The sequence below is a fragment of the Lissotriton helveticus genome, chromosome 4_1 (assembly GCF_964261635.1).
Source record: "Lissotriton helveticus chromosome 4_1, aLisHel1.1, whole genome shotgun sequence".
Lineage (NCBI taxonomy): Eukaryota > Metazoa > Chordata > Amphibia > Caudata > Salamandridae > Lissotriton > Lissotriton helveticus.
Genome location: NC_136063.1, coordinates 298,538,425 through 298,553,406, shown reverse-complemented (window position 1 = coordinate 298,553,406; position 14,982 = coordinate 298,538,425). Strand labels below are relative to the sequence as shown.

Below are 14,982 nucleotides of genomic sequence, written 5' to 3'. Positions count from 1 at the left end.
CTGAGAGTTTTCATTGATGATAAACTCAACTTTGATCATCAAGTAAAGGCACTTACATCTTATTATTATTATTGTGTCTTTTGTAAAGCACGCAGATACCCCAACGGGGTGTCCCGGCGCTGATTGAATGATAACCGTCTCGAAGGCTAGAAATTACAGGCGAAACAGGAAGGTTTTCAAAGATCTGCGGAATTCTCGTTCCGAATTGCTCCTTTGAAGATCCAGAGGCAATTTATTCCATCTTTGAGCAGCTCCGAGCTCAAAGGTCTTTCCACCCGCTCGGGCTTTCCTGTATCTTGGGGTGGCCAGCAAAAGTTTGGTGTTGGAGCGAAGGGTTCTCAGATTGCTGTAGGGTCGCAAGGTAGATTGAAGGTGAGCCGAACCGAGGCCCTTAGTGGATCAGAAGGCAAGTATCATTGCCTTAAACTCAATTCGTTTGCCCATAGGGAGCCAGTGTAGTTCCCTTAAGTATGGGGAAATATGCTGTCTGCGGGTAAGGCCACTGATTAAGCGTGCAGCAGCATTTTGGACCCTTTGGAGTTTCTGTCAGAGACCTTTATTGAGACCCAGATACAGTTCATTAGCATAATCGAGATGGGAGATGATGAGGGCATGAACAATGGTTTTTCTGTTAGCACAGGGTAGATAGTTGATTAGTTTTTTTAAGATCCTTATCTTGGAAAAACAGGCCGCTGAGACAGTTTGAACCTGACTGTCAAAAGATAATTTGTTATCCCAACGAACTCCACAGTTTCTCACAGAGTCCTTTGGGGTCGGGGCTGGGCTCAGATCTTCCGGCCACCACAGGTTCGAGCTGAGAGGAGATGGCTGATTAAAAAAGAGCACCTCTGTTTTCCCAGCGTTAAGTCTCAAGGAGTTAAGGTCCATCCAACTGGCGATATCTCTCAGACATGTTTTGAGTGGATCCAAAGCACTAGGGGATGGATCCTTAAACGTAAAAAGCAGCTGGATATCGTCCGCATAGGACGTTGTTTTTATTCCTGAGCGGGAGATCAGCTCTCCCAATGGTGAAAAATACACATTAAATAATAGTGGGCTAAGAGAAGAGCCCTGGGGGACACCCCATTTCAATGGTCTAGGTGTTGAAGTAAAAGGAGGGGTGTGAACCTGTTGTGTGCGGTTGGACAAAAACGAGCTGATCCAATCAAGGACCTTGCCTTGAATGCCAATGTCCTGCAATCTATTAAGCAGTAAGGGGTGAGAGACGGTGTCGAATTCTGCTGATAAATCCAGCAGCACCAACACCGCCCTCGATCCCTGATCTAAGGTCCATCGCACAGAGTCGGCCATCTCAATGAGTGCCGATTCCGTGCTGCAGCCCCTGCGAAAACCATGTTGGGAATCATGGAAGAGGCCATTCCTCCCAATATAACTGGCAAGTTGCTGGTGAGCAAGCGGTTCTAGAATTTTGGCAGGGGCTGGAAGAAGAGATATCGGTCTATAGTTAGCTGTATCCTCCGGGTCCGCAGTGGCCTTTTTCAAAATAGGGATCAAGAACGCATGTTTCCATGCCTCTGGATAGATCCCTGAACTTAAGGAGGAGTTCCAAATAGAGTTAAGGAAGGGATTTAAAAAAGAGGCTAGCACTTTATAATATTTAGCAGGCCATGGGTCCCCAGGGGAGCCTGATCTACATCTGAGTAGCTCTTGAAGGGAAAGCTCAGTAGAGATTTCGGCAAATTCAGTTAGAGCAGGACCAGCAGAATATGGCACTGTCCGAGCCACAAGAAGGTCCGTATTATCTCTGATCGGAAAAGAAGCCTGAATCCGTGCAATCTTGTCCTCAAAGAACTCTGATAGTTTAAAACAGAGTTCCTGGGAGACTGGCTGCTTGCGGATCAGAGCTTGGGGGTCAGTGAATGATCTAACAATTGAAAAGATTTCCTTGGGAGCATTACTAGCTTTGTCAATCTTTTCAGCTAGGAAATCTCTTTTGTGTTTTATAATCTGTTTCCGGTATTCCTTTAGGGCTTTACGATAATTAATTTTGCTGTTGTTAGAGTAGTCCAATCTCCAGCGTCTCTCCAGTACTTTGCAGGCAAACTTAGATTGGCGTAGTTCATCCGAGAACCATGGGGCCGCTGGGGCGGATCTAAAAGTTTTTATCGCCTAAGGGGTGCCAGAGAATTGATAGCCTTGCTGATCCATTCATTGAAATTAACAATACGTGAATCCAAATCCCCGCCCAAGTCAGGGTAACTATCTTTAAGATGATCTTCAAGGGTCAAAGATGTAATTTTGCTCCAATTTCTCCCAAAATCCCTAGGGGTGGAAGAAGGTCGGTCGTAGCGAGAGATAGAGGCCGAGAATGGTATTAAAAAATGGTCTGACCATGTGACAGGGATTGGATCATCAATTTTCATGCCCGAGAGATTGGAACAAATTAGGTCCAGAATATGTCCAGCTCTGTGGGTAGGATGGGCCACTAGCTGGGGCAAGTCACAAGCAGAGAGTGTTGATAGCAAATTCGAGCTCATAGAGCAAGAGGGATCGCCTACATGGAGATTACAGTCTCCCAGAACAGTGAAATTAGCATAGCGGGTGGTAGCTAGAGTGATGTAATCTAACAAGGCCAGGAGATGAATAGGGCTGGAATTAGGCGGTCGGTACAGCAGCAGGCCTGCAAATGAGACAGACGCCGAGAGGTTGATACAAAAAGGAAGCCCCTCAATGCTATCGATGGGATTAAAATGGGGAGAGTTAATTGTCCACTTGTCTTTATAGACAATTGCCACTCCTCCTCCTCTTTTTCCACTGTGCCGATTTGCACACATGATGCTGAAACCTTCCGGAATCGCCATGGTGATCTTCCATGTTTTATACACTGAAATTAATAAAGAAGATCTGTCCATACATTCCTGTGAACTTCAAAAAACAGTTGTCACCTCTCTGATGCCATTTTTATTGGCATCCGGAAAAAGTCTTTAAAAAAAACTCCAAATGCTGCCAAACGCTGCTGCTTGACTCCTTACCTGAATCCCTAACCATAAGCTTTGGTCAATTTGCATTGGCTAACTAAAGCCGAACGACTGGAATTGATGCATTACCTTCAAGGCACTGCGCAATACAGGACCAAGCTATTTTTGCTTGAAATTTGCCTGGTACTCCCCTGGCAGAAGTCTCAGATCCTCAGACGCGATGCTACTAACCCCTCCAAGAGCGAAGTGTGCTACCATGGGTGTCAGGAGCTTTCTACTCAGAGCTGTTACACAATGGAACTGCCTACTGATTGCTATAAGGAAATGCTCTGAATTCCTAGCCATTCGGAAATCAATAAAGACCTGGCTATTTACACGTCAGTAATAGCAGCAAATCAATCTTCCCTCTCAGTACTGAACACAAGACAGCAACAGCGCCAAGACGCCTCAGCGCATTGGAGCGCTATACAAAATCAAATCAGATCATAACAATAGAGAATATTTTAAAGAACAAAATAACAACAAAATGACAAAACTTCAATTGGAAAAACCTGAGATGTGAATTTTTAAAGTTCGAATTACATTTTAGTACCAAAAAGTGCAAAGCGCGAACTGCAGGCAATTGGTCGCACTAGACTGGGACACTGGTATAGTTTAAGGCCAACCACAATGTAGCATGGGTCGGATAAGAAGCCATTGTAGGTCCTAGTCATAGTCTCCTTCAGACTTCCCACAGTGCCCCACTCTCCCTAAAACCAATGTGGCAGAACCTTTTACCCTGGCTCCCCTCGGTAGAGCTCCCTGTGCCCACCCAGCGACTTAACTATGATAATGGGCTAACACTCCCTTGTGGTCACCCCAAACCGATTCTGGAGTGGATTCTCCTTCCACTGGGTTTGGAGACAAGGTGGTTATGAAATAAAAGGGAGGCATACCTAGTTATGAGTGACATCTGCCCGTGACCATTCTGATAATGGTGGAAAAACATTAGCCCCACACCCTATGCCTTTTCCACTATATGGGAGAAATCCACATCTCACAACAGGAGAGCCATCAACAGATTGGTGACTGATCAATTGTGGAAAGATACATTTGGCTTAGGAAGGAAAATGACAACTTTCTAAAAGTGTTAGTTTGAAAATATTAAAATAAAATCTGACTTTACCAGATTTTTGAATTACTATGAATTATATTTTATTAACTAATTAATGCATTTATTTATTAACTCTTTTTATCATGTTCCTAGCTACTCCCAACCTGAAGTTAAGCATTTTAAGGTGTTATAATGTAACCCGGTGCTTCGTATGGGAGAGTCAGCCTTGCCACAGTGAAAAACGACTTTGGAGGTCCTTCATTACCAGCTCATATTAAACTGAAAATATTCTTGCCCTTCTTTTGAAATACCATGCACCCTGCCCAGAGGGCATTTGGGGCCTACCTTAGGGGTGACTTGTAAGTCATAAAAATAAATGAAGGTTTAGGCCAAGCAAGAGTTTTATTATGCCATGTTGAATTGACAGTTTTAGAACTGCACACCCATGCTCCAGGGTCAGGCCTGGAGACATGTGTTGCATTGTCACTTTAGTGGAGGCACAATATGTGCAGCGGTCCACTAGTGAGAGTTAACTTACAGGCCCTAAGTACACTTTTGTACCATATATTAGGGACTTGTAGGTAAGTTAAAAATGTCAATCAGGAGTTTAACCAATGTTGACACTTTTCTTGCACTGAGGCCTGTTTAGCAGTTTCCCACTGTGTAGTCATAAAACCAGCAGCATCAGTCCAGAAACAAATTAGGGTCACCATACATAGGGTTATTTTCTTACAGCAACTTTCATGACAATGGCAATCTTCCCAGCTGGTCCAGACATCCTCGTAGCTAGATTGCTCCTTTTGGAGCAGAGGTTGAACCGCAGCTCCTCAGGCTCCTCCACCTTAACTGTTACTGACACTTTCGGATCTCTCAAACTCCTCAGTCTTTCGCCACAAGCTTATGGTACATAGGAGGATCTCCCCGTTAGTAGATGATTACTTCAAATTGCTCTGTGCTTCATCATATCCACAAGGGCTATGCCATTCCCATCCTTTCTCTCTATCAATAATGCCCACCTTCCTCAAGAATGTGGTCTCTGACACTTGCCTCAAACTTGGAGACGGAGTCTCACTCTGCTGAACAAAAGAGCCATACTGCTGGTGCCTGTGCAGAAGAGAGGCATCGGATTTTAATATTCATCTCCTATATCTATTCCTTCAGCAGAACTTGTTCAACATGCTATCCTTGAGCCAGTTTCTGTTGGCCTCCAATGCAGGAGAATGGTTTGTGTTCCTAGATATACTTGATGCCTGCTTCGATCTGCCAATTCTTTCCACCAACCGGTGCTGCTACTTATTCATCTGGAGATCTACCTCTTTTAGTTGACGGCTTTGTATTTTGGTCTGGAACCATAGTGTTCATCCAAGTGTTGGCCCTGGTGAATGCTTCCCTCAGAAGCTGAGGTATTTTCATGCTTGGATAACTGACTGGTCTCCTGCTCCAGGCTCAGAACATCTTCAGCACACCATGATGCGTGTGTATTTTCCTTCCCCTGAGGCGTGAGCCGGGGGTTCTAGGCTGCTAAATAACGTTTTTAAAAAACTGTGACAGAATTAAAATTGGTGTAGTTTTATTTAAGAATCTGATTTACCTTATGTAATTTTAAATTCACTTCGCTTTTGTGGCACTGTGATCCTCGATCTCCACCAGGAAGATCCGACGCTGACATGCTCCCACAGATGGTACTGCCATCTTTGCTGGATTCCAGGGCAGCCCTCTAGTTGCTCGCTCCCCCCGCCCTCTGAGTACTTAAACTGAGCTCATTCTCGTGCGCTTAGTGCATGTGTATTTTCCTTCCCCTGAGGCGTGAGCCGGGGGTTCTAGGCTGCTAATTAACGTTTTTAAAAAACTGTGACAGAATTAAAATTGGTGTCGTTTTATTTAAGAATCTGATTTACCTTATGTAATTTTAAATTCACTTCGCTTTTGTGGCACTGTGATCCTCGATCTCCACCAGGAAGATCCGACGCTGACGCGCTCCCACAGAAGGTACCGCCATCTTTGGTGGATTCCAGGACAAGGCTCTAGTTTCTCGATCACCCCGCCTTCCTTCATTGCTATAAAATGAACACCCGGCCCCGGAAGCGCAGTGGACGGGCGCAGCGGGCGCGCCAAAGGAAAGCCCGTCTGCGCCAAGTCCGCGACAGGCGCAGGATATTCTGAACAGATCCAACCCAATCCCACTCCTATTCCACCTACTCATATGTACAATGGGACAGATCTAGCAATGTATAGGGACTCTAACTCATGCTCCAACTGCCCTTCTTTGGAGTTCATCTGGGGCCCCTTCAGTGTATATCCTGTAAATGGACCACCCCATGGCTTTCAGAGTCTTTGCCATGTGTAGTCCCTATGAAGGCAGGCTCTTCTAAATTTAAGGGTGGATTGATTAACGCCCGGTCTATAGGCTGTCATAGTCAGGACATCAGGGATTTGATCCTTGAGTGTGACCTGGACTACCTTTTTGTGACGGAGACCTGTCTGAATGACTCCAGCAATCCTGATCTCGCAATTGCCCTTCCAGCGGGCTTTACCATCTTTAGGCAGGATAGACAGAACGGCAGAGGGGGAGGGGTCGCCCTAATAATCAGAAGTACCCTTAAATGCCACACATCTAATTTAGGTCCTTTAAAAGGGGCAGAGGCAATAGGCTTCTCGATTACGCTGAATGCTTCTGCTTCATTCTCAGGAGGTTTGATTTATCGTCCTCCAGGTAACGCCACTCCATTTCTTGATTCAATAGGAGAATGTCTAGGACAGCTCCTGTTGCGTTACCCTCACTTTACGCTCATGGGGGATTTCAATCTCCAGTTGGAATCCAAAAATGATGCGCAATTTACCAACTTTTATCAGACCTTGGATATTTTCGGTTTGCATCAATTAGTTGACCTTCCTACCCATTCTGCAGGTCATACATTGGACGGCGTTTGTTCCAATCTCCCGGCATTATCCACTCTTAGCCCTGTTCCTCAAATCTGGACAGACCATAGTCTGATTCCGTTTAATATCTGCCTCTCACGTCAGACTAAAACACCCAGGGTCAATCAACAGTTAACTACTGATATTAATTGGAAGAAGGTGGCTGAAACTATAAAGGAGAATTCTCCGCGACAGTTGCTAGCTGCCAGTCTGTCGGGAGATGCGACCCAAGATTCCAGACGTTTTAACTCCTGGATGCATAAAATTATCATAGAATGTGCCCCGCCTAAAGAAGGCCAATATAAGGGTACAAGATCAAAACCGAATGCCCCTTGGTTTTCACATTTGTTGGCAGAAATTCACCTACTATGTAGACAAATGGAACGTAAATGGAGGAAATCCTATGACTACTCAGCCAAAATGGCCTATGTTCAACAAAGAAAATCTTATCTTGCCAACATCAAATTGGCTAAAAGAGATTACTACATTAAAGCCATTAACAAGGCTCAGCAAAAGCAGAAAAGGGTTTTCTCTATAGTTAAATCTTTTACGCATTCCAAAGCTCTCCAGCCGAAAATTCCCCCTTCGGAAGAATTCTGCAATCAAATTGCGGATTTTTTTGAGGAGAAGATCGTGCTCATTCAGAGGGATTTTCCTGACCTCTCCTCACCGCCTCCCTTTAGTCATGCAGGGAGGGGGGACAATTCTACTCATATCTTGAGTGCTTTTCAACCAGCCTCCCTTATTCAAACTAGGGAATTCATCTTGGCCTGTAAGTCAGGAGCACCCTCTGATTCGTGCCCTCCTCAGATTCTCCATCAATTAATTGATACAGTTAACCCTTCTATTAATGCTATTGTAAACGCATCATTAAACTCAGGAGTGGTACCACTGGAATGGAAAAAGGCAATTGTCAAACCACTAATGAAGAAATGCAATAAACCCCCCACCGATTTGTCAAATCTTCGCCCAATATCACTTCTCCCAGTCTTACGGAAATTAACAGAGCAGATAGTGTATCAGGAATTAAAGGACTTTGTAGATACCAATAACATTTACACCCCCAACAGTCAGGCTTCTGACCTAGACACTCTACAGAAACTGCGCTCATTGAGCTCACTGATTCTATTAAATTCCTGCAGGACGATGGGAGAAAGGTTGTCTTGATTTTGCTAGACCTCACGGCAGCATTTGATACCATCTCTCATGAAATCCTGATTGGTAGACTGATAGATATAGGTATATCAGATGTTGATCTGGCATGGATGGTTTCCTTTTTGACCAATAGAACCCAAACGGTCTCCTTGGGCCCTTTTCTTTCTAACGAAAAAAAGGTCTCATCTGGGGTCCCGCAGGGGTCGATTTTGAGCCCATTACTATTTAATATTTATATGGTTCCTCTTCTTGCATTGATAGTCATACGGCATAATAGTAACATCATATGCCGATGACACCCAACTTGTGGTCTCTCTGGATAAAAACTCCACCAATGCGGAACAACATTTTAAGATCTGTTTGACGGATGTATTCCGCTGGATGGCAAATAATCATTTAAGATGTAATGCCAACAAAACTGAGATTTTACCTTTGGGCAAGGAGGTTTTCTTCTGCCCAAAGGACTGGTGGCCTGAAGAGTCACCTGCTCCGCCTCACTCAGTTGAAACTGCTAGAAATTTAGGAGTCCTATTTGACTCCTTTCTTTCATTCGACCAACATGTCAGGAATACCGCAGGAAGCTGTTTTAGTCTCATTAAATCCCTTAAGAAGTTTTTTGACTTCTTGCTTACGGACTCTAGAAAGTCAGTTGCAGTAGCCTTGATATTATCACGACTAGATTACTGTAACGGGCTGATGGCTGGAGTCAAAAAAGCTACGCTAAAAAAATTACAGACCGTGCAACATGCGGCAGCAAGATTAGTCATTAAATCGTCTAGAAGATCTTCTGCCTCTGCTGCTCTTCAGACCCTTCATTGGTTACCCCTTCATGAAAGGATTCTGTTTAAGATCTTACTAACTGCTTTTAGATCCCTCAATAAGACAGGCCCGAGATACCTCACGAAACGTTTCACTCGCTATGATCCCCCGAGATGTCTGAGGTCGTCTGGTGGTAATTTAACTAATATTCCAAGATTTAAGCTTAAAACCAAAGGAGGAAATACCCTTACAGTCCTGGCCTCTAAAGCCTGGAATGCTATGCCCCTCAGCCTCAGACACCTTGTACAGGAAACTGCCTTCAGGAAGCATTTAAAAATGTGGATTTTCAGTCTGCCAGATGGCTTTGTAATGGCTGCTATTTAGATCTTGATATTTGGTTTGTACACTTGTCCAGCGCCAGGATGCTCCTTTCGGAGCGACAGTTAGCGCTTTAGAAATATCCCATACAAATACAAATACAAATGATCCTCCTGCGTGACTTGGGCTTTACCATTCGCTTCCAGAAATCACATCTCATATGCTGTTGTGTAGTTCCCCACTTCCCAGTCGGAACTGTGCTTTGTTGGGCAACATAAACCGAGGAATGGTGCCAGACTGACCTGCGCAGGATATGTTGTCCTAAAGACCAGCTAGCCCACAGTACCACCATATGCACTTCTAAACCTAGATGGGTTGCAACTGGTTTAGGGAACCACAACACATGCCAAGCCTGAGCTCTCCCAGAGATCGTGGTAACAGACCTAGACCCCTTTTGCTCAGTCACTCATGCTCTCTTTCTCTCAGAGAAATATACAAGGAATACACTGTGGGGCGTTTTCAATATTTATTGAACCAAAGTGATTATTGTATAAAATATTTGTGCTACAATGAGCAATAGACAGAAGCAGATGTAAGGGATTAGCAATATCAGGACAGTGAACTGAATGAAAAGTTCCAGCATCTTGCTAAGACTGTATATATGCAGGCATGTAAAAAAAATATATATATATATTCCAGGCCACGCCCACTGAGGCGGGGTGTTTGTGAACATTTATGATGCCGCCGAAATTGCCCTGCTGTTGCTGCCTTCTCCTTAGCCCCTGATGAAGTAACCACGAAACGCGTTGGGTCTGGAGTTTGTACCTTGTGGGCATGGTTGCACTCACGCTGCTGCTTCCTGCAATAAAACAGATATGGCGAATATTCACCAGTGGTGAGGCGTCCTCCATAACAAGGAACTTTTTGGTTGGATGTGTAGCGGCTATCCTGAGTCGCGGAAGACGCTCCGATGCTGTTCACAGCATTTCTGCAAGCTCGTCAACCGGCGGGTTTGCGTAAGACACTGGTGCCGTTTTTTGAGGAATACAAGCGGGAGCCACGAACTGTGACCGGATACCACGATCCACTGTGATGACAATTAAGTTTAATTTGGTCAGTAAGTAGCAGGCAGCTCACTTGAGATTAATGGTGACACTACAAATACCAGCAGGCCTGATTCCAGGCCACGCCCACTGAGGCGGGGTGTTTGGAACATTTATGATGCCGCAGAAATTGCCCTGCTGTTGCTGCCTTCTCCTTAGCCCCTGATGAAATAACCACGAAACGCGTTGGGTCTGGAGTTTGTACCTTGTGGGCATGGTTGCACTCACGCTGCTGCTTCCTGCAATAAAACAGATATGGCGAATATTCACCAGTGGTGAGGCGTCCTCCATAACAAGGAACTTTTTGGTTGGATGTGTAGCGGCTATCCTGAGTCGCGGAAGACGCTCCGATGCTGTTCACAGCATTTCTGCAAGCTCGTCAACCGGCGGGTTTGCGTAAGACACTGGTGCCGTTTTTTGAGGAATACAAGCGGGAGCCACAAACTGTGACCTGATACCACGATCCACTGTGATGACAATCAAGATTAATTTGGGTCAGTAAGTAGCAGGCAGCTCAATTGAGATTAATGGTGACACTACAAATACCAGCAGGCCTGATTCCAGGCCACGCCCACTGAGGCGGGGTGTTTGTGAACATTTATGATGCCGCCGAAATTGCCCTGCTGTTGCTGCCTTCTCCTTAGCCCCTGATGAAGTAACCACGAAACGCGTTGGGTCTGGAGTTTGTACCTTGTGGGCATGGTTGCACTCACGCTGCTGCTACCTGCAATAAAACAGATATGGCGAATATTCACCAGTGGTGAGGCGTCCTCCATAACAAGGAACTTTTTGGTTGGATATATATATATATATATATATATCAGATAATCCAATCCACTACCTGAAAGGAAAGATTGTAGTTCTCCGTTGTGGTCACGAAGTTTACGGACTTATTTTGTATTGTTTAGAAAGATGGCATATTTCTCCTCTTAGCCCTGTGTGCTTGCAGCCTGTCTCCAATACACAGCTGGGGTGGGTGACAGCTGGACTTTGCACATTTCCTTTAGACAGCCACACACAAAAGTAGCTTAGGTGTGACTGAGTGGCCATCCACATCCTGATTGGTCAGTCCTTAGCAGGATGGGAGGGAGGAGCTGACATTTACACCTGAATAGGCTGTGTTCTGTTCTCACACAAAGGGCTGCATTCCCCCTTGAGTAGGTCTGGAGCCAGAGCTGGGAGGGAGGACATCTGTGCACTTTAAAGCCCCTCTTTGAAGTCACCCCCATTTCAAGGGCACAACTGGGTCTCTGATCCTACTAAATGAGACACTACTGGATCTGTGAAGAACTCTGCCAGGAAGAACTGTTGAGCTGCTACAAGGACTGCCCCTCTGCTGATCTGGAAGAACTACTTTTCTACCTTTCTGCCCTGCTGCCTGCTACCCACTGCCCAGCTGGGAAAGAACTGGAATATCTCGCTTGGAACTAGAGTGATCCCCAAGGGCTTGCTGGCTTGCCTCCTGTTTTAAGTCTCAGGGATATCACAGTTTTACACCTTACTCCTGTGCCTGGTCCATTCAGGTACTTGCTGCAGTGGAACCGACACATCCCCTGCTGCTTGAGCGCAATCAACGCATCGCCGCTGTTGTGCGAACTGAACTGGCGAATCGTACTTGGAACCAGCACATCGCCATCGGCGCCACTGCAGAGAGAGACTATCGAAGCATCCCCTTTACTGTGCAGAGAAACCTGGTGCATCGGCTTCGGGACCAACGCATCTTGGAACCAGCCCATCGCCATCATTGCATGGAGAAAATTGATACATCACCTTTAGATACAGATTGACACACCGCATCGCTCTACTGCCCCCTGCATCTCGCGATTTGTAACCAGGATCAAGGTACTGTTGTTCATCTGGCCTTGCGTGGCTTCTGTATTCGCCCCATTGCGGTTGGCCTGAACTCTTGACTTTGCCTTTGTCCAGTGCGACCAGATAACCCTCTAGATGCTATTGCTTCTAAACACCATTTTTCTCTTTTAATCTTTAAAAATGTATATCTTGACTTATGATTATTGAATTTGTGTTGTTTTGATCTTGTTATATTTAGATAATCAAACTATTTTTCTAAACAGGTGTGGTGTTTTTTTGTGGTGTTGCCCCTGTATCACTTTTTGAAGTGTTGCACATATACTTTACACATTGCCTCTTAAGTTAAAACTTCCTTCTCTCTACCAAGCTACCCGAGGGTGAGCACAGGATAATTTAGGGTTTGTTGTGACTTACCCTGACTAGGACCATGGTTCCTGCTTGGACAGGATGCATACCTCTGCCAATTAGAAACCCAATTTCCAGGATCAGTGGTCAATGGTGAAGATAGGACTTATATTTGTGCAGTGTCATACAGGGACTTGGTGTACACTACTACTCCATATCTATACCGATTTGAGTAGATTTACTCTGATTGAAATTTTTGTATTTTTCCAACGTTTTCCCATATCCCATTTTTCTACTGTTGTGTCTGTGACCTCAGCTGCCAAGATGGAGTTTGAGCTGGTCAAGCCAGAGAGCTACAGTGTGGCCCAGCATAAGGGATTTTGCCAGGAGAAGAGGCTGTTTACCAAAGGAAGTGCTATGAAAGCAGAGTTCCAGGGAGGTGGGGGGGGGCTTACTGTAGTTTTGGTATCTGAATTGCTATCCGGTCACTTGTAACTTGACTGTGTTGTGCAGATGTAAATGTCTTTTACATGGTGGATTCTAAAACTTAATCAAATGTGTAGTTAAAAAAAGGAAAGCAGAGCTCCAAATAGCTTTGAGAGCATGGGAAGAGGACCTCGATACCCACACAGAAAATTAGGAGGTAGGGTCAGGATCTGAGGAGGAATTAGAACAAGACCTGCCTGTGGGTCTTGACATGTGACCTGTTTCAGAGGGGAGAAGCTTCCTTTCAGGACCGGAAGTACATTCACATACAGTACACCGTTTATACAATATGTCAATTATATTGATGGTTCACAGCTGGATTGTAGTGTAGTTCCTATTATCCCAATAGGCTCTGCGCATTGGAATAATATCTTCAATAGTATAGACCTAGGGCAGAGGTTAACTAGGTCTTCTACCGACGATATTAGACTTAAAGTTTTGTGTTTGCCAGCTAGCTCAGAGTTCACTAGAAACTTTCTCGAATAGGCAAGGAGGATTTTAACCTGCCTGGATAGACAAGAAGGGATTTAGTTTCTGACAACCATAGAACATGACAACTTTGCTCTCCCCTAATCAAGAGTGTATCTCTAGAGTCGTGTGAAAACAATAGACAACTTATTTTACTCAGTCAGTACGTGCATTCTTAGTTTCACCAGTTTGTAGAGAAATAAGAGATGGGCGTGGTTAAATAAAAGATGTTATTTATTGATCAGTCTCTTTTCTCATACAAGAGAAATGAATCGCTATTATTGCAATACTTGTAGTTAAGTAAAGTGCATACAGTAGAGACAGAATTATAAAATAATACTGTAAAAGCATTGATATGGTTTCTGAGCCATATGATACTTTAAAATGGATAAAATAGATACATACATATATACATTTGACTAATCATACTCAACTGGTGCTTCTAACCACGCCTACCCCAGTGTACCTGACCTAAGCCTAATACGTGGGCGGGAGTAGATAAGTAGCAGTTTAAGTTAAGTTTGTTTTGCCAAGGGACTGATTCGAGAATTCTCTGCAAGGGGTTATTCAGTTCTGTACCTGAGATCTAGAATGATGGAGGGCTGGTATCTCTTATCCCAGGTCTTGATATTCCAGCTGCCTGCGAGGGCTGCTTGGAAGCGCCGGAGCTGGATTTCTCGGCAGGAGAAAGGCAGCGTCTCGTTCTCAGCGCGTCAGGAAGGCGGGGCAGCGTCTGTGGGCTTCGCTCTCTGCTGGGCTCCTCAGCATGTCTCGCTGCTCCGATCTCGTCACCACCGCATGTGTTTGCTTAAGGCAATGTCGGTAATATTTATACCTGAAAGGTGCCGAGATTGACGTAAGGATGGACATATATACGTCAATAAGGATGTCATATGAACGGGCTCGTTCGCACATTCTTTTGCTGAAGTTCTCAGTGAAATCAAAACAATGGCTATGGGAATTTCCCAGGTCGCTGTAGGTTTGATTTGTTTTGAGAACTCCGTATGCCTTATCAGGGGCTGGAGGAATATCGCTTGTCTAATTAGATGGCATGCGTTATGACCTAATCAGATAACGCGCTTCTGTGCCGTGGTGTGGCTTAATCAGATAACGGTTTTTGCACCGTTGGATGGCTGCTAGTTAATTATTAACCAAACCAGGGTCAGGAATAGGGGAATCGATACAGTACCTATAGGAATACATCACACCCACTCCACGTAGACTATGTCCATATTTACAAATCTAGGCATAGTGAATATCAGTAGCGTTTGTGTATACCGTACCACCCCAAAATACATTTATATGCATTCCGAAAATTGGATTTTATAAAATATACGAAACACAATCACATGTACTGTCACGTATACTATAAGCACAAGCAGTCTAATAATGCTACTCATATGTTAAAAAGTCAGCATAATCTAAATGCGAAAACCACACATGAAATGGCTCTTAATACAGAAAAAAAAGTGCGAGACCATCTCATCACAATCATAAATTTATGTATAACAGTGCTAGCATAGCGAATGTCTTGTGACTACCTAAAAATAGAAATTTAGTTCTCTAAGAATAACGTCTACTTTAA

At 44.5% G+C, this 14,982-nt stretch overlaps 1 protein-coding gene across 1 annotated transcript in view; it reads left to right on the top strand.

Annotated features, from left to right (window-relative positions):
- Positions 1–14,982, top strand: part of TBC1D31 (TBC1 domain family member 31) — a 670,562-nt gene that overhangs the window by 572,677 nt on the left and 82,903 nt on the right. The window lies entirely within an intron of this gene.